The 19,853-nt window shown below is 44.8% G+C and overlaps 1 protein-coding gene and 1 long non-coding RNA gene across 3 annotated transcripts in view; one reads left to right on the plus strand and one right to left on the minus strand.

Annotated features, from left to right (window-relative positions):
• The window catches only part of ENOX1 (ecto-NOX disulfide-thiol exchanger 1), a 1,047,374-nt gene that overhangs the window by 245,943 nt on the left and 781,578 nt on the right, over positions 1-19,853 (plus strand). The gene's annotated exons all lie outside the window — the stretch shown is intronic.
• The window catches only part of LOC135016305 (uncharacterized), a 44,353-nt gene continuing 31,907 nt past the window's right edge, over positions 7,408-19,853 (minus strand). The window contains exons 2-3 of the long non-coding RNA XR_010214444.1: positions 17,869-17,962; positions 7,408-9,595 (exon numbers count right to left, since the gene is read on the minus strand). This is a non-coding gene — a long non-coding RNA (uncharacterized LOC135016305). The remainder of the gene's footprint in view (positions 9,596-17,868; positions 17,963-19,853) is intronic.

A 19,853-nucleotide genomic window follows, 5' to 3' on the forward strand; every position in this document is an offset into this window, starting at 1 on the left:
GGGGTAATTCCAAGTTGATCGCAGCAGGAATTTTTTTAGCAGTTGGGCAAAACCATGTGCACTGCAGGGGGGGCAGATATAACATTTGCAGAAAGAGTTAGATTTGGGTGGGTTATAGTGTTTGTGTGTAGGGTAAATAATGGCTGCTTTATTGTTACACTGCAAATAAGATTGCAGATTGAACACACCACACCCAAATCTAACTCTCTCTGCACATGTTAAATCTGCTTCCCCTGCAGTGCACATGGTTTTGCCCAACTGCTAAAAAATTACCTGCTGCGATTAGCTTGGAATTACCCCCATTGTGTGCACCAATCTGTCTCTAGGCTTGGATAATTGCCAAAACAAGGATCTGACTGTGGGGTAACTAGTGTAATATGTTCAGTCTGTAAAGTTTCCGCTTTTATAGATACCATATTGTCACACTGTGGGCGGAATGCAGTTGTTGCACACGGACCCAGTCCTTTGCCCATGACAAGTAAAGACTCTGACACATATACTTTAGGAATTACAACGGAATGTTTGATCCCTAATTCACACTTAAGTTAAGCAATGCTGGAGCTTTGTCAGAAGCAATGCCACTATGCTGCTTTGCTGGCTCCATAATGGTGACTTTACTGGGCATGCTGTATTCTCCTTTCTTGTCTTCTCACCACTAAAAGAACTTGCTGAAACTCCTCCAATACCTTTCAGATGGTGTCCAAATGAGATCTGCTACACTTCAAAAAGGGACTGCAGTCATTTGAGCTGTTGTAACATCCATACATTTCACACAGCCATTTTAGTTTCCTTGCAGAAATGCATATACCAGCCAGTGGGGGTTATTCAGAGTTGTTGGCAATCCAAAAAAGTTAGCAATTGGCCAAAACTTTGCAGAGGCGGATTTGCCGTTAGGCGGCCAAAGCAGCCACTTAGGGCCCGGCGAGTCTGAGGGGGCCATGTGACACGGCTTAATCTAAGCATGAGCCCGGCTCGACACTACAGCAAAGAAACTGAAAATAAACTACAGCTCCCAGCAGGGCTGTCGGGAGCTGTAGTTTATTTTCAGTTGATCCCTGCAGTGCAGTGCTCAGGGCGGATTGGGCTGGTCCAATTGCCCCCAACCCATCGTACCTGCACTGCCCCCCACCCATGGTGCTGCACCACCCGCCATTGCGCTGCCCGCTCTATCAAGGCTAGAGGACCAGGCCCCGCCCCTTCTTCCGCTCAGTCAGCCCAATCCCTGATTCCCTTCTAACCTGCCCTGGTCCAGACGGAGGATCAGTCACCATTCCCTTTTTCCCCTCAGCCAGTCCCTGCTTCCCTTCTCCGTGATCTGTCATGGCTGGAGGACTTAAGTCCGCCCCCTTCTTTCCCACAGCCAGTCCTGCCCCCTCTCCTCTTCTAACCTTCTATGTCCCAGCTCGAGGATCAGACCCCACCCGCTTCCCCTCATTCAGTCCTAACTTTCCCTCTACAATGTGCTGCCCCGGCCAGAGGACCAAGCCCCGCCCCTTTCTTCCACACAGCCAGCCCTGCCACCGCCTCCATTCTACCCTGCTCTGTCCCGGCCGGAGGACTAGGCCCTGACCCCTACTTCCCCTCAGCCAGTCCCCCCTTTCCCTACCTAGCACTGTCCTGGCCATAGGACCAAGCCCCGCCCCCTTCCACTCAGCCCGCCACTTCTCTTCCACTCTACCCAGCTCTCTCTCTCTCGTGGCCCTGCCTCCTCCTACCACTCTACCATGTTGCAGTGTCGCCCTTGACTCTGAAGCTCCGGTGGACAGAGAGAGAACTTCATCTTGGTAAGTTCACGTGGAGGGTGCCACAAGGATGTGTAAAATGATATTGTGGGGAATAAAGTGCAGTGCAGTCATTTAGTGCTGCGTATGGGGGTATTTAGTGTAGTCCTTTAGTGCTGCGTATGGGGGTATTTAGTGTAGTCATTTAGTGATGCATATGGGGGTATTTAGTGTAGTCATTTAGTGATGCATATGGGGGTATTTAGTGTAGTCCTTTAGTGTAGTCATTTAGTGCTGCATATGGGGGTATTTAGTGTAGTCATTTAGTGTAGTTATTTAGTGCTGCATATGGGGGTATTTAGTGTAGTCCTTTAGTGTAGTTATTTAGTGCTGCATATGGGGGTATTTAGTGTAGTCCTTTAGTGTAGTCATTTAGTGCTGCATATGGGGGTATTTAGTGTAGTCCTTTAGTGCTGCGTATGGGGGTATTTAGTGTAGTCATTTAGTGCGGCATATGGGGGGTATTTAGTGTAGTGATGTAGTGGAGTATAAGGGGTATCTAGTATAGTCATTTAGTAATCTCTCAGAACTCTATCATCTCCCCCTTCTGTCATCTCTCAATACACCATCATCTCCCCCACTACGCCATCTCTCAGCACACCATCATCTCCCCCCACCCCCTGCATCATCTCTCAGCCACATAATCTTCCAAATATGTCTCTCTGCCACACCATCATATTTAGCCTGTGCCTCTCACCATATCCCCCTCCATTCACTCTGTGTCAAATGGCTTCCCCCACTTTATTCTTTGTCGCCCCCTTCATTCTTTGTCTCTCTGTGTCATCATCCCCTTCATTCTATGTCTCTCTGTCCCCCCTTCTATGTCGGTGTGTCCCTCCTCCCCTTTCTATGGCTCTGTGCACCTCCCCTTTCTATGTCTCTCCATGTTTCTCCCCCCTCCCGCTACTATGTCTCTCTGCACCCCCTCTTCTATGTCTCTCTCTATGTGAGTGTGTCCCTCCACCTTCTATGTCTCCCTGCACCCCCTCTTCTATGTCTCTCTATGTGTGTCCCCCCCCTTCCATGTTTCTATGTGTCCTATCTGCCACCCTCACCTGCAGGGAAGGAGCCAGTGGACGGTGAGGCTCAGGGAACGCTGGCGTCGCACTCACAGCAGCAGCAGTGACAATGTAGTCATCGCCGTGCGATGCTTTTGCACCCTTGCGGGGGAAGGCAGAGCCAGACACGCGGGGCGGACTAGCCCTGTGCTGGGCGTCCCCCCGCATGTCTGAGTAAATGATCGTAGATGTGCTAAATTTAGCACATCTACGATCAGATCTGAATTACCCCCTATGAGTCACTAGACTCATTAGTACAATAGCTAAGACCACTGGCTGCAGGCTCTGTCACTGTCCATCGGCGCTAGGCAGGCTTGAATGCCCTTTGGCATTCCAAATGCCCTAGGCAATTGTCTAGCTTGCCTATAGCTAGGGCCGGCTCTGATTGTGTGGCCGCATCCCTTCCCCTGAATGACTGGAAGAGTTATGGGGGTGGGGGGGGGATTGTTTGAGGAAGGGGGGCCCCAAATTGGTGTCCTGCTTAGTGCCCCACGAGGTCTAAATCCGCCTCTGAAACTATGTTGCACTGCAGGTGGGTGCAGAGAGTGGGCGGTTTATTTTGTTTCTGTGCAGGGTAAATACTGGCTGCTTTATTTGTACACTGCAATTTAGACTTCAGTTTTAACACACCCCACCTAAATCTAACTCTCTCTGCACGTTATATCTGCCCCCCGTGCCGTGTAACATGTTATTTCCCAATTGCTAACAACTCCGATTAACCCCCAATATGAACTGCGTAAAACCACCGCCCTGCTAATATGTTTTTTTTTGTGGCAGAGAGGTTAAAGAGCAAGTGTTAAAATTTATATATACAGTATATATATATATATATATATATATATATATATATATAATGTAAGTTATTCATATCTTTGATATAGAATTGTAATCCCATGGAACATGACCATCGTCAAACATCTTTGTGACTGCTAACCTCAGACACTTTCATGTACAGCCTATGTAATGTGTATTATATCTATACTATTCACATGTAATAATTACATCATAACAACATAATCATCACTATACAAATGTCTCTTAGATAAGTCATATTTAATTGATTCAGTAAAGGAAAATAAATATCAGTATCTAACTTTTTATTATGTAAAATCTAATTCAAATATAATGGATTTTTCTTAGTTTTTTTTTTTTTATATCCCAAACAGATTGGCTGTATGTGTTATTAGTCTCCTTTATTACTATAATACAAATGCACACAAATGCTGCCACTGGCAACTACATCTTGTAACAGATTCTTTGTTCTTCAAGTTACCTTTGAAGAGATTATCGTTCCCATTACATGTGTTCTAGATATTGCTCATGTACTAGTGATGCCAGCAGGTAGGACAGCACATGTTTGCTGCTTCAGTAGATTCCCATCTGCTGCCACCGTATGCACAGACAAGAGTAACATAAGGTTTCAATGTACGACTCGTCTTGTGATCTTTAATGTTAGGGCACATGGAAACAATGAATCATATGTTTATATAGTTTGTATGTATACTCTGCTGCTTTGTGCTATCTTTAACAGCATGTTTTTAACAATTCAGTAGAATTGTGATGTCCCATGTCTAATGTACTCAATGATATTAGAGTGATCGGATCCTTTACACATGGCTAACTTGCCTACATATGCAGCATGTTATGTATACACATATGACGTGATAACATTAAGGTGCTGGACTACACTGTGTATCCTCACCCCTCCTTTGTATTTCAGTGGTAGTAGGGAAGGTTTAGGCATAGGGCCTAATTCAGGTTGGATTGCAAAACGCGATCCAACCGCAAAAATTACAAAAAAGATGTTGGCATGTGCTCTGGCTCCCACTGAGCATGATGGAGATGGCACAATATTAAGGAATATACAAAATGTGATAAAACATTTGGGCCTACAATATACAACCTTTGTTTGCGTAACTTTATTACTATAGGAGTGTTTTAGTAAAGAACGTGGTAACATATCTTTAACAAGAGATGATATTCACTTCAGGCCATAAGTTACAAGATTGTATTTCTCTGTAAAGTCATTGATAACATAAACTGGGCATCAACCAACATTTTATTGTAGGTAATCGTGGTGTAATCCATATTCTTACTGGAAAATCTGATGCTAGTTGAATAACGGTGTATGGAGAGGGTAAAAATTGGCATTTTATTGTAGGTAAACGTGGTGTATTCCGTATTCTTACTGGAAAATCTGATGCTAGTTGAATAACGGTGTATGGAGAGGGTAAAAATTGGCATTTTACTTTTATTTAAATTAAATTGTTTTTATTAATGGTTTTGTCTTGGCTCTGAATAAAGAAAGTCCCTTATGGACACTTCAGTTCTTTCCGACCATCCATTACCCAATGAGGCCAGGTGCCTCACTCCATGGATGAGTTTGGGATTTTTAGGCACTGTCACGAGAATGGAGGATACAAGAACAATAGAGACGACAAGGTTTTTTATACTCTGCATTAGTAGCAATGGGTCACCACTAACTACTTACTACGTGTACGTGTGTGTGTACGTGTGTGTGTGTGTGTGTGTGTGTGTGATCACATTTTGGTTTTGAGCATTTTTTAAACCAGTACTTCTGAAGAATATATAATGTGCGCTTTTTGATAGATTTTTCTAACTAAAAGTCAAACTGGGCTATTTATTAATTGAAAGACTGTATGGATTACGGTAGCTTAGTTCAAGCACAAAGGCCAATTGAAGCAGGTGTGTGCAGCAAGCCATCTTTCATGTCAACAGGCTGAGGTTTTAAGGCTAATAGTAGACCATTACATTTACCAGACTAAGACACCAGGTCTGGTGTGGTGATATCACTATGAAGAGATGCTCTATTAAGCATGGAATAAAGAGAATTCTAGGAAGTTGCATTTCACACCGGGAGCTGGAAGTATGGAAGTGTTTGGATCAGCTTAGCAGAATCAATTGTTACAGCAGTAATTGCATTTAAAGTATGGTTGACTGATTTTTTTTTTTTCTTTTACTTCTGAAATAAAAAATAAAACATTTATTTATGTTTTTACAGAACAGGTTAAATTCAGGAAGGAATATAAGTGTAAATAGTGCTGTGCACATTTATAGTAAGGTGTTTAACGTGCCATAACAAGGTAGGAATATGAATGGTACAATTAGATTAAACTGAAAGTAATGGACTTCCTGCCTAGGCTCTGCGCTGCCATGTTTAATGGTCTGCATCTCTCTGCAGGCCGCCTGTCACTTCTGGTGATGTCATTTACGTGTCTGTGGGATAAGTTCATGCACAGCTTCTAGTAATCCGTGTTACTGTATTTGTTTTACTATTAGTAGCAGGACCAGTTTAGCAATGGGGTGGATGGAGCTCCAGACCTCTACATAAAAATAGGCCCATCATCAACGCACCACGATGATGGCCAACTGCCTCACTGGCGGCAAATTCACCATAAATTTTAATTATAAGCATAAAAATTGTATTTAGTTTTCTCACAAAATTATTAAATTTTATGTATTTAGGGAAATAGTGGGGTAATAGTAGGGTTACCACCTCATCCATTTAATTCTAGACACATTAATTACACAGGTTCTGTGGCTGATAAACAACAGGTGAAATGGAGTCTTTAAGTCAGCCAGCCACAGAACCTGTGTATTTAATATGTGTCCAGAATTAAAGGGATAAGGCGGTAACTCTAGGTGATATTCAATGGGGTCCACATGGCTCAGCATAGGGGCCCTTGAACATTTTCAGCTCCAGGCTCATTTGGCCCTTAATCTGGCCCTGATTAGTGGTATAATTATTTATTATTCTACATACTAAAGGTGCATACACACAGTGCGATGTAACCTTACAATTTTGACTATAAAAATCGTAAGGATAGTGCAAATCGCACCGTGTGTACGCAGCTTGCGATACCGATACGCACTCCCGCGGGGTTGGTATCACAAGAAAAGATAGACTGTGCAGGCAAGTCAATCTTGACTATATTGTGTACAATCTAGTACATAGTATTAAGGGGGGTACTCACGGAGCGATCGCTGCTTAAAATCTAAGCAATCTGACTAGATTGCTTAGATTTTAAGCAGCGATCACTCGGTGTGTACTCCTCACAGCGAGCCCCGCGCATCGCTATCGCTAGATTGTCCAATCTAGCAGGTCGCTCACTTCACCCGCTGGGTGAAATGAGCGGCCCCCCATCTCCCCCCGCACGCTCAGCACACATCGCGCTGTGCTGAGCGGGGGGAGAGATGTGTGCTGAGTGAACCGCTCAGCACACATCTCTCCCCAAATCGGCCCGTGAATACGGCCCTTAAGTCAAAATTGGCACTTAATCAAAATCTCACGTAGTCAAATCTCAAGTAAAGATAGTCAATATCGGTGGTTCAGGGCTTCGTGGAGTTCAGGGGAAATCACAAAGTCAAAATCAGAGATAGTTAATATCTCACTGTGTGTATGCACCTTAAGATCTGTTTGGTACAGCTGTGCAACCATCTGTGTGATATCCCAAAAATAACTTTAGAAATGATAAGTTTTAAAAAGGAAATAAAATTTACAAATGATATTCACCATAAATCCAATTACCAAGCATGTCAAGACCATTTTAATGCATAATGTGTGGCATGATTATTTTCAACATGCATTCCTTGCAAGCCCTGGTCCTATATTTTTACAAATGACTATGGAGCTAATTCTGAAGTGGTTGCTCTTGCTACTGCTGTTGCTATTTTTTGCCATTCACATTTGCGATTATATGCTAATATGGGCAGAAGCTAACCTGAGCATAGGGGCGCTCACTGCTGTCTCATCATTTTCGTTCAATGACATACAAATGCAGAAACACTGGTACCATCATTGCAAATCAGGTTGTCACACAGATTCTTCGTTCCTTTAAAGACGCGCAGGCTGAACTTTTCTCCTTGGACGCTGAGTGCACTCCAGTAGCAAGTAAGATCAAAAGTGCTAATTTATGCACGCCCAGAAAACGCCATCTGAACGGCCATGACGCCTGTGTTTTACCTGACCACTCCCCTGTCACTCACTTTGCGAATAATCCCTTGTTACGACCTCCATCGCAATTCAAATAATAAACCACATCTCAACAAGAGATGTATGAAGCAGAAAGTTATTCTATGTTTTAACAAAGTTTTTCAATCGATTTGTAAAAAGCATTATATGTATTTAGCAGTGGTATTTTTGCCTTTTTTTTGGGGTGTCTTCTTCCGGTATGAGGGTCTATTTACAATATCGCTATTATATACCTATGTATGAAGAGTTTGTGAGCTTGAAAACAAGTGGCACATTTAAACGAACTTCAGGGAAGGCACATCTTTCCTATTGGGACATGCACCAGCTTTACGTTTCCGGGAAACCGATACGGTTTTATTGTTTGAAGAAAATATAAAATGCCTTTACTATGTATCGTACGGACAATTGCAATTAAGATAGGCTTATATATATTTGAGCTCCCTTTTATTATCTTTTTGTCTATATATACACACATGTATATGCACACGCACATACATATAGATATCTATCTATATAGATCTATCTATATATACATTTTTTTTAAAATACATATAAAATATGTATAATGTAAAGCTACAACTGAATTACAATGTTATAAGTAACGTATCTAGTAATTTCCTGTAAACCATGTTGTCTTGGTACTAACTGATCCCACGCTTGTTTGAAGTGTGTCACACAAAACAACAGAGGGAGAGATGTGTGCTCCCAGAGTAATATAAAGGTGAACAAACCAGATACCAGAAGTAATAGTATAGTAGCCATCTTGCTGGAGACCAAGTCCAGCTGCAGAAGTTACTGACAGAATGTCTCTTTTGACGGAAGTTTAGTCACTGATGTTGGCTCTCTAGTGTTTACAAGTATGTGTATGGTGCTGCCAGTGCTTTGGGCGATGTCGTTATGTACTGCCACGCACCTGGCACTTTGTTTCCGGTGCTTTATGGTTTGCCTCTTGAGTATAGCGGCCCCATTCACCTCCTTGTGCAATATGTAATTCGTCCAATCAGAATACAGCCCAATTCCTTGGCTGAGCAGCAACGGGGGTAGAGTAGGAACAGTATTGAATTGCTTATGGAGTCTGCGGTGACGCTAAGAGTGGTGTGCACACCACGCTGTGCCGCTGGATGCAGTGCCTGTGTCAGAGCTGCTGGGACCTGTGTGCCATCCATGTGTGCTCCTCTCCATACAGGTACATAGGAGGCTTACGCAGTGCACACTGCCCGCTGCTCACAGTGTACTAGTAGCAGCAGCAGCAGCTGTGCGGAAGGGGGAGCAAGGAGACTGTAAAACACATTACAAAGTCACAAAATGTAATATACAACACAAGTGCCCTTATAAATGGTGTAATTACTGTTTGTTTGGCACATGTGAAGGTATTGAATAAAGCTTACCAATAACTATTGTATAGATCCCATGAGACTTTGGAAGGATAATTAGATTGGAAGGTCATTGTCTTGTCTTATAGCTGTAAAAAAGTGAGGCAGAAGTGGCAGGTGACGGTACTGTGAAAGGTAAACAGCATTTTTTAAGGAAATGTCAGAATTAATGCATGTCAATTACAGCTGCATGCAGTGCTCAACCCTGGAAATGTCACGCTTTGCTCCTTTATCAACTTAAAGTGTTTTATCTGGCAGCCACTGTGAGTTAGCTGTGGGTACTTCATTTTCCAATTCAGGCAAATCTCTTCTTAAGCATTGTGTAGTCACCCTTTACACTGGTTCTGTAGGTGCTTTCAGCTTTGTGTCCTGCCGCATTGTATCGGAGGTCTGAATTTCTCATGGAAGACAAAAATACAGAATTATTGTTTCTGTATTTAGTATAGCTGCATATAAGTGTGCGCCAACACATTTTGTGGTTACGTTGTGCTCCGATTACTTAACTACTGTATAAACAGCAGATATAATACTATTAATTTCTTGGTTTCCTGGTGCAACTTCTAGAAAGCTGTAAGGTTTGTAACAATTGGAGATAAGTCCTCATACTATCACTTGTTTATGAATTAAAACATAACAGAATTTAAAAATCTGTAAGTAATAATAAGATTTTACTTACCGGTAAATCTATTTCTCGTAGTCCGTAGTGGATGCTGGGGACTCCGTAAGGACCATGGGGATAGACGGGCTCCGCAGGAGACATGGGCACTTTAAGAAAGAATTTAGGTTCTGGTGTGCTCTGGCTCCTCCCTCTATGCCCCTCCTCCAGACCTCAGTTAGAGAAACTGTGCCCAGAAGAGCTGACAGTACAAGGAAAGGATTTTGGTAATCCAGGGCAAGATTCATACCAGCCACACCAATCACACCGTATAACTTGTGATAAACTTACCCAGTTAACAGTATGAACAACAGAGCATCAGGTCAACCCTGATGCAACCACAACATAACCCTTATTGAAGCAATAACTATATACAAGTATTGCAGAAGAATTCCGCACTTGGGACGGGCGCCCAGCATCCACTACGGATTACGAGAAATAGATTTACCGGTAAGTAAAATCTTATTTTCTCTAACGTCCTAGTGGATGCTGGGGACTCCGTAAGGACCATGGGGATTATACCAAAGCTCCCAAACGGGCGGGAGAGTGCGGATGACTCTGCAGCACCGATTGAGCAAACACAAGGTCCTCCTCAGCCAGGGTATCAAACTTGTAGAACTTTGCAAAAGTGTTTGAACCTGACCAAGTAGCCGCTCGGCAAAGCTGTAATGCCGAGACCCCTCGGGCAGCCGCCCAAGACGAGCCCACCTTCCTAGTGGAATGGGCCTTAACTGATTTTGTCAGTGGCAATCCAGCCGCAGAATGAGCCTGCTGAATGAGCCTGCTGAATCGTGTTACAGATCCAGCGAGCAATAGTTTGCTTTGAAGCAGGAGCACCAAGCTTGTTGGAAGCATACAGGATAAACAAAGACTCTGTTTTCCTGACTCTAGCCGTTCTGGCTACATAAACCTTCAAAGCCCTGACCACATCAAGCAACTCGGAATCCTCCAAGTCAGTAGTAGCCACAGGCACCACAATAGGTTGGTTTATATGAAAGGATAAAACCACTTTCGGCAGAAATTGTGGAAGGGTCCGCAATTCTGCTCTATCCGCATGGAAAACCAGATAGGGGCTTTTATGTGACAAAGCCGCCAACTCCGACACACGCCTAGCCGAAGCCAAGGCTAACAGCATGACCACCTTCCACGTGAGATATTTCAACTCCACCGTTTTGAGTGGTTCAAACCAGTGGGATTTCAGGAAACTCAACACCACGTTAAGATCCCAAGGTGCCACTGGAGGCACAAAAGGGGGCTGAATATGCAGCACTCCCTTTACAAACGTCTGAACTTCAGGTAGAGAAGTCAACTCCTTTTGAAAGAAAATGGATAGGGCCGAAATCTGGACCTTAATGGAACCCAATTTTAGGCCCAAATTCACTCCTGACTGTAGGAAGTGAAGGAACCGGCCCAGCTGGAATTCCTCCGTAGGGGCATTCCTGGCCTCACACCAAGCAACATATTTTCGCCATATACGGTGATAATGTTGAGCTGTCACGTCCTTCCTAGCCTTTATCAGCGTAGCAATGACCTCATCCGGAATGCCTTTCTCTGCTAGGATCCGGTGTTCAACCGCCATGCCGTCAAACGCAGCCGCGGTAAGTCTTGGAACAGACAGGGCCCCTGCTGCAACAAGTCCTGTCTTAGAGGAAGAGGCCACGGGTCCTCTGTGAGCATTTCTTGCAGATCTGGATACCAAGTCCTTCGTGGCCAATCTGGAACAATGAGTATTGTTCTCACTCCTCTTTCTTATTATTCTCAGCACCTTGGGAGGAAATACATAGACCGACTGGAACACCCACGGTGTCACCAGGGCGTCTACAGCTATCGCCTGAGGGTCTCTTGACCTGGCGCAATACTTCTGTAGTTTTTTGTTGAGGCGGGATGCCATCATGTCCACCTGTGGCAGTTCCCACCGACTTGCAATCTGTGCGAAGACTTCCTGATGAAGTCCCCACTCTCCCGGGTGGAGGTCGTGTCTGCTGAGGAAGTCTGCTTCCCAGTTGTCCACTCCCGGGATGAACACTGCTGACAGTGCGCTTACGTGATTTTCCGCCCAGCAAAGAATTCTGGTGGCTTCCGCCATCGCCACCCTGCTCCTTGTGCCGCCTTGTCGGTTTACATGAGCCACTGCGGTGATGTTGTCTGACTGAATCAGAACCGGTTGGTCGCGAAGCAGGGTCTCCGCTTGACGTAGGGCGTTGTATATGGCCCTTAGTTCCAGGATGTTGATGTGAAGGCAAGTCTCCTGACTTGACCACAGACCTTGGAAATTTCTTCCCTGTGTGACTGCTCCCCATCCTCGGAGGCTTGCATCCGTGGTCACCAGGACCCAGTCCTGAATGCCGAATCTGCGGCCCTCGAGAAGGTGAGCACTCTGCAGCCACCACAGGAGAAACACCCTGGCCCTGGGGGATAGGGTGATTAACCGATGCATCTGAAGATGTGACCGGACCACTTGTCCAGTAAGTCCCATTGAAAGGTCCTCGCATGGAACCTGCCAAAGGGAATGGCCTCGTATGATGCCACCATCTTTCCCAGGACTCGAGTGCAGTGATGGTTCCTGACCAGTGTCATGAGTTCTTGAGCTTTCTCTATCGGGAGATAAACCCTTTTCTGGTCTGTGTCTAGAATCATGCCTAGGAAAGGCAGACGAGTCGTAGGAACCAACTGCGACTTTGGAATATTTAGAATCCAGCCGTGTTGCCGTAATACTTCCAGAGAAAGTGCTACGCTGATCAGCAACTGCTCTCTTGATCTTGCTTTTATGAGGAGATCGTCCAAGTATGGGATAATTGTGACCCCTTGCTTCCGCAGGAGCACCATCATTTCCGCCATTACCTTGGTAAATATTCTCGGAGCCGTGGAGAGACCAAACGGCAACGTCTGAAATTGGTAATGACAATCCTGTACCACAAATCCAGGCTTGCGATGACCGCTCTCAGTGATTCCATCTTGAACTTGAACCTTTTCAGGTACATGTTCAGGGATTTTAAATTCAATATGGGTCTGACCGAACCGTCCGGTTTCGGGACTACAAACATGGTCGAATAATAACCCCTCCCTTGTTGAAGGAGGGGAACCTTGACCACCACCTGTTGAAGATACAATTTGTGAATTGCAGTTAACACTATTTCCCTCTCGTGGGGGGAAGCTGGCAGGGCCGATTTGAGGTATCGGTGAGGGGGCATCTCTTCGAATTCCAGCTTGTATCCCTGAGACACAATATCTATTGCCCAGGGATCCAACTGGGAGTGAACCCACTTGCGGCTGAAATTTCGAAGATGTGCCCCCACCGGGCCTAGCTCCGCCTGTGGAGCCCCAGCGTCATGCGGTGGATTTTGTGGAAGCCGGGGAGGACTTCTGTTCCTGGGAACTAGCTGTGTTGTGCAGCTTCTTTCCTCTGCCCCTGCCAAGAAAGGACGCACCTCGGACTTTCTTGTTTTTCTGTGATCGAAAGGACTGCATTTGATAATACGGTGCTCTCTTAGGCTGTGAGGAAACATATGGCAAAAAATTTGACTTTCCAGCAGTAGCTGTGGAGACCAGGTCCGAGAGACCCTCCCCAAACAATTCCTCACCCTTGTAAGGTAAAACCTCCATATGCCTTTTTGAGTCGGCATCACATGTCCATTGCCGAGTCCACAGGACCCTTCTGGCAGAAATTGACATAGCATTTATTCTAGAACCCAGTAGACTAAGGTCTCTTTGAGCATCTCTCATATATAGGACAGCGTCTTTAATATGCCCCAAGGTCAACAATATAGTATCCTTGTCTAAGGTCTCAATTTCCTCAGATAAGGTACCCGAATGTGTATAAATGGACTTCAGGGTAACCTCCTGTTTGCGATCCGCAGCATCTTTGAGGGTAGCCGTAACCTGTGACGGCAGGGCTACCTTCTTGGATAAGCGTGTTAAAGCTTTGTCCACCTTAGGGGAGGATTCCCAGCGTAACCTGTCCGTTGGCGGGAAAGGATACGCCATAAGAATCCTTTTGGAAATCTGCAGTTTTTTATCTGGAGATTCCCAAGCCTTTTCACATAACTCATTTAGCTCGTGTGAGGGGGGAAAGGTTACCTCCGGTTTCTTTTCCCCATACATATGTACCCTCTTGTCAGGGACTGGGGTTTCCTCTGTGATGTGCAACACATCCTTAATTGCTATAATCATATAACGGATGGATTTAGCCAATTTAGGCTGTAACTTTGCATCATCGTAATCGACACTAGAGTCAGAATCCATATCGGTATCTGTGTCAACAATTTGGGATAGTGGGCGCTTCTGAGACCCTGACGGCCTCTGCGACATAGGATCAGGCACGGGTTGAGACCCTGACTGTCCTGGGGCTTCAGCTTTTTCTAACCTTTTATGCAAGGAATTAACATTATCATTTAAAACCTTCCACATATCCATCCAATCAGGTGTCGGCGCCGTCGGCGGAGACACCACATTCATTTGCTCCCGCTCTGCTTCCACATAGCCTTCCTCGTCAAACATGTCGACACAAGCGTACCGACACACCACACAAACACAGGGAATGCCCTTTTTGAAGACAGTTCCCCCACAAGGCCCTTTGGAGAGACAGAGAGAGAGAGTATGCCAGCACACACCCCAGCGCTATAAACCCAGGAATAACACAGTAACTTAATGTTAACCCAGTAGCTGCTGTTTATGTTGATTTTTGCGCCTAATTATGTGCCCCCCCTCTCCTTTTACCCTCTTCTACCGTGTATCTGCAGGGGAGAGCCTGGGGAGCTTCCTCTCAGCGGAGCTGTGGAGAAAAAATGGCGCTGGTGAGTGCTGAGGAAGAAGCCCCGCCCCCTCAGCGGCGGGCTTCTGTCCCGCTTAAATGTACAATTTTTGGCGGGGGCTCATACATATATACAGTGCCCAACTGTATATATGCTAAACTTTTGCCAAAGAGGTCCCAATTGCTGCCCAGGGCGCCCCTCCCTGCGCCCTGCACCCTTACAGTGACCGGAGTATGTGAGGTGTGTGGGAGCAATGGCGCACAGCTGCAGTGCTGTGCGTTACCTCAGTGAAGAACGGAGTCTTCTGCCGCCGATTTGAAGTCTTCTTGCTTCTCATACTCACCCGGCTTCTGTCTTCCGGCTCTGCGAGGGGGACGGCGGCGTGGCTCTGGGATCGGACGGTGAGGGTGAGATCCTGCGGACGATCCCTCTGGAGCTAATGGTGTCCAATAGCCTAAGAAGCAGGACCTAGCTTCAGAGAGTAGGGCTGCTTCTCTCCCCTCTGTCCCACGATGCAGGGAGTCTGTTGCCAGCAGAGCTCCCTGAAAATAAAAAACCTAACAAAATACTTTCTCTCAGCAAACTCAGGAGAGCTCACTGAAAAGCACCCAGCTCGTCTGGGCACAGTATCAAACTGAGGTCTGGAGGAGGGGCATAGAGGGAGGAGCCAGAGCACACCAGAACCTAAATTCTTTCTTAAAGTGCCCATGTCTCCTGCGGAGCCCGTCTATCCCCATGGTCCTTACGGAGTCCCCAGCATCCACTAGGACGTTAGAGAAATACTGATGTTTAAACACAGTATAATAGAAGGTTTTGAAAAATATATTTAATTTCCCTACAACAGATGTTAAGCTTTATGTAATGCTGCAGATATTTCAGTGAAGTCCTGTATGTCCCATAAAATCTTTGGTTTCTGCTCAGCTACTATTGCCAATTATAATGCATCTTCTCTCATAGATATCCACATTCCACTGTGCCTCCAAGTCTCCTCTCCCCTGCCTATAGAATACACTTCCACACCCAGACTCTCTATCAGCCTCCAAAGTTGTAAACTCCTTGAAAATTCCCATTTATCAAAGCCTATCAGTATTCAAGCTAATTCCACTTCCTCTGTCCACATTCCGCCTCCCCTCCCTTGGGACCTTTCTGTAAGGCTTTCACCTGTCACCCTCACCCCTCTGTCACCTTGTTTGCTCCTACCACATCCACCTTGTTATATACATTGCCTATTAGGTCTTATGTATGGAATAAGGCCTCTTTTTTACTGTTCTCATGTTTATGATTACATTACAGTGACTGTGGTTTCATTTCTCTGTTTTGACAGGCATCCTGCATGTGTACTGTATATGTCAGATCCCATTCTTACTAATTGGGAAGTCTAAATCCAAGCAAGCTCATACAATTAATTTGATTCATGTATTTGGGGCAAAGTTTAGTAAATCATGACAGGTCCTCAATGATTAAATATTTCCAGCAGACAGCAATATTAATATTTTCAGGAAAAATTGAAGCAGCAATCTATTTAGCAGAACCACAGCTTGCACACTCAGGTCTTGTTTCTGAGTCGCATGTAATGCTGCCAGCTTCCTGTGACTGGAAATTGATGCAAACACCTGCCTGCATTCTGATCCCTGACGCATCTATGTGACCGCACCACCCCCAGGCCTCTGCTTGTGAGACAAGCCCTCATTACTATTCTCTGCATGTGCTCCAGTCCCTTTATTGGTGCTCTCCTCTGAATAGCCCGCAACTCTATTCGCACTTTTACATGGCGCCACTATGTGCCAAAACCCTGTTATCACCCATAAATGAGAAACAGCTGACTCACTGACTTAAGTTTGTAATTGCTGTAAGGTACATATGCATGGCACAACGCATGCAGTGTGCTAAAAAAAAAAAAAAAAAACATTTTGAATTGCAGGCAACTCTGAATTAGGCCCTTAAGCTGGCTACACATTAGGCCAGGAGATCGGACATCCGTATGGTTCACCGACCTCCCTGACATTCGGTAAGTGCATACACACTTACTGATCGTTGTCCTGATGTGTTGTTGTGTGACATCAGAACTAGGCGGGTATTTACATGTGCTGCTATCAGCCACCAGCGGCCTCTGCAATATATCGGCCATTGGCTGTACTGTGGGCTGATGCGACATGTCTGTGAATGACGTTCACAGACATATCAGGGGTACACACAATATATCCGGCCGTTCAATTGAATGTGTTTTAATTAAAATCTGTAATCTCTCTCTGTCTACTGGTATCTTTCCTTCTCTGTACAAGCATGCAGTGATTACTCCCATTCTGAAAAAACTCTGACCCTAACTCTCTCAAACTACCGTCCCATCTCTCAGCTCCCATGCCCCTCCAAGCTACTTGAGAGACTTGCCTACACTCGCCTAACACACTTTCTTAACTCACACAGCCTACTGGACCCACTTCAGTCAGGATTTCGTGCCCAATACTCCATAGAGACAGCACTGACTAAGGTAGTGAATGATCTGGTTGCTGCTAAATCTAAGCGTTATTACTCACTACTTATTCTCCTTGATCTCTTTGCTGCTTTTGACACTATTGACCACTCTCTTCTCATACAAACACTACAATCACTAGATATTCAGGACACATCCCTTTCTTGGTTCTCATCCTACCTACCTAATCGCTCCTTCAGTGTTCATTTCTCTGATTCCACCTCCTCTTCGCTACCTCGCTCAGTTGGAGTACCGCAAGGCTCAGTCTTAGGTCCTCTGCTTTTCTCTATCTACACCACATCTCTTGGCAAACTAATCAACTCTTTCGGATTTCAGTACCATCTGTATACGGATGATACTCAAATCTACCTTTCCTCCCCGGATTTGTCACCATCTGTGTTGGGCCATGTCACTGAATGCCTTTCTGCCATTTCATCTTGGATGACATCTCGCCACCTCAAACTTAATATTTCCAAAACAGAATTAATTATATTTCCACCGGCCAATAGTAGTTACCAACCTGATATCTCTATCACTGTTGAGAACTCGGCAATCATCCCTACCCCACAAGCTCGCTGCCTAGGTGTCATTTTTGACTCTGAACTGTCCTTTGTTCCCCACATTCAATCTGTCTCAAGATCATGTTACATTAATCTAAGAAACATATCCAAAATACGACCATACCTTACACAAGACACAGCAAAAACTCTAATCCATGCTCTCATTATCTCCCGCATTGATTATTGTAATAGTCTCCTAACCGGTCATCCCAAACATAGGCTCTCACCACTACAATCCATTTTGAATGCAGCTGCGAGGCTAATCTTCCTCGCTAGATGTTCATAGTCTGCAGATCCGCTCTGTCAGTCCCTCCATTGGCACTGTATTAAACATAAAATACTTTTACTTACATACAAGGCCATTAACCAAACTGCATCAACATACATCTCTTCACTCATTTCAAAATATCTCCCTACCCGACCTCTCCGCTCTGCACAAGATCTGCGTCTCTCATCCACACTCATTACTTGTTCACACTCAATATTACAGGACTTTATCCAGGCTTCACCCACTCTGCGGAATGCCATCCCACATACAATAAGATTCGCCTCTAGTCTCCAAACCTTTAAACGTTCCCTGAAAACTCACCTCTTCAGACAAGCCTATAAAATTCCAGACCCACCCACATAACCTTCAGTGCTTCCCTATCTAATTACATACTCTCTGTACAGTACACATAACAACATATATCTTGTCTTTCTTTACTCTCACACCCTTCTAACACTTGGCCAACATTGCTGGGTGATCATATCATACAACACATTAAGAACATAGCAATCTGGTGGACCATAATGCAATAGGTAGCATCTATACTTGTGTATCAATGCCTATTTCCCTATAGATTGTAAGCTTGCGAGCAGGGCCTTCCTACCTCTATGTCTCTCTGTTGATCCCCAGTTTTCTTCTATTACTGTTCCCCAGTTTTGTTCTATTACTGTTGTTTTAATTGTAAAACGCATCGGAATATGCTGCGCTATATAAGAAACTGTTAATAATAAATAAATAATGTCCAATATATATGCGCCAGTGTGTATCCAGCATAAGTGTCTCTATACTTTCATGCGGATGTCTCACAAGTGTCACTGCTAATACATTTGTACCATACTAATATTCTTCACATTGCCAGCATCTGGGATCTTTGTGTGTGTTTATACTAAAATGTGGTAACTATGGCCCTCATTCCGAGTCGTTCGCTCGGTATTTTTCATCGCATCGCAGTGAAATTCCGCTTAGTACGCATGCGCAATATTCGCACTGCGACTGCGCCAAGTATCTTTGCTATGAAGATAGTATTTTTACTCACGGCTTTTTCATCGCTCCGGCGATCGTAATGTGATTGACAGGAAATGGGTGTTACTGGGCGGAAACAGGCCGTTTTATGGGAGTGTGGCTGAAAACGCTACCGTTTCCGGAAAAAACGCAGGAGTGGCCGGAGAAACGGGGGAGTGGTTGGGCGAACGCTGGGTGTGTTTGTGACGTCAAACCAGGAACGACAAGCACTGAACTGATCGCACAGGCAGAGTAAGTCTGGAGCTACTCTAAAACTGCTAAGTGGTTTGTGAGCGCAATATTGCGAATACATCGGTCGCAATTTTAAGATGCTAAGATACACTCCCAGTAGGCGGCGGCTTAGCGTGTGTAACTCTGCTAAATTCGCCTTGCGACCGATCAACTCGGAATGAGGGCCTATATTCCTAGCTAGTATATGTTATACTACAAACTAATTTGTTCTGTTTGTAGAAATTTCTGTAGTATTATCCCAAAAACTACAGTGGTTTCCAGATAATGATGTCAATAGACTATGGGTGAAATGATAAAAGCTTGGAGAGAGATAAAGTACAAACCAAGTTAACATTACTGCCTCACAGCACTGAGGTCATGGGTTCAATTCCAACCATGGCCCAAACTGTGTGGAGTTTGTATATTATCCCCGTACTTGCGTGGGTTTCCTCTGGGTATCCCAGTTTCCTCCCACGGTCCAAAATTATACTGGGAGATTAACTGGATCCCAACAAAATTAACCCTAGTGTGAATGTGTGTGCACATGTGGTAGGGAATATAGATTGTAAGCTCCACTGGGGCAGGGACAAATGTGAATGGCCAAATATTCTCTGTAAAGCGCTGCGGAATATGTGTTAGCTATATAAAAAACTGGTAATAATAATAAGAATTTATTCACCGGTAATTCTATTTCTCGTAGTCCGTAGTGGA

This window comes from Pseudophryne corroboree, chromosome 2, assembly GCF_028390025.1.
Source record: "Pseudophryne corroboree isolate aPseCor3 chromosome 2, aPseCor3.hap2, whole genome shotgun sequence".
In the NCBI taxonomy this organism is placed as follows: domain Eukaryota; kingdom Metazoa; phylum Chordata; class Amphibia; order Anura; family Myobatrachidae; genus Pseudophryne; species Pseudophryne corroboree.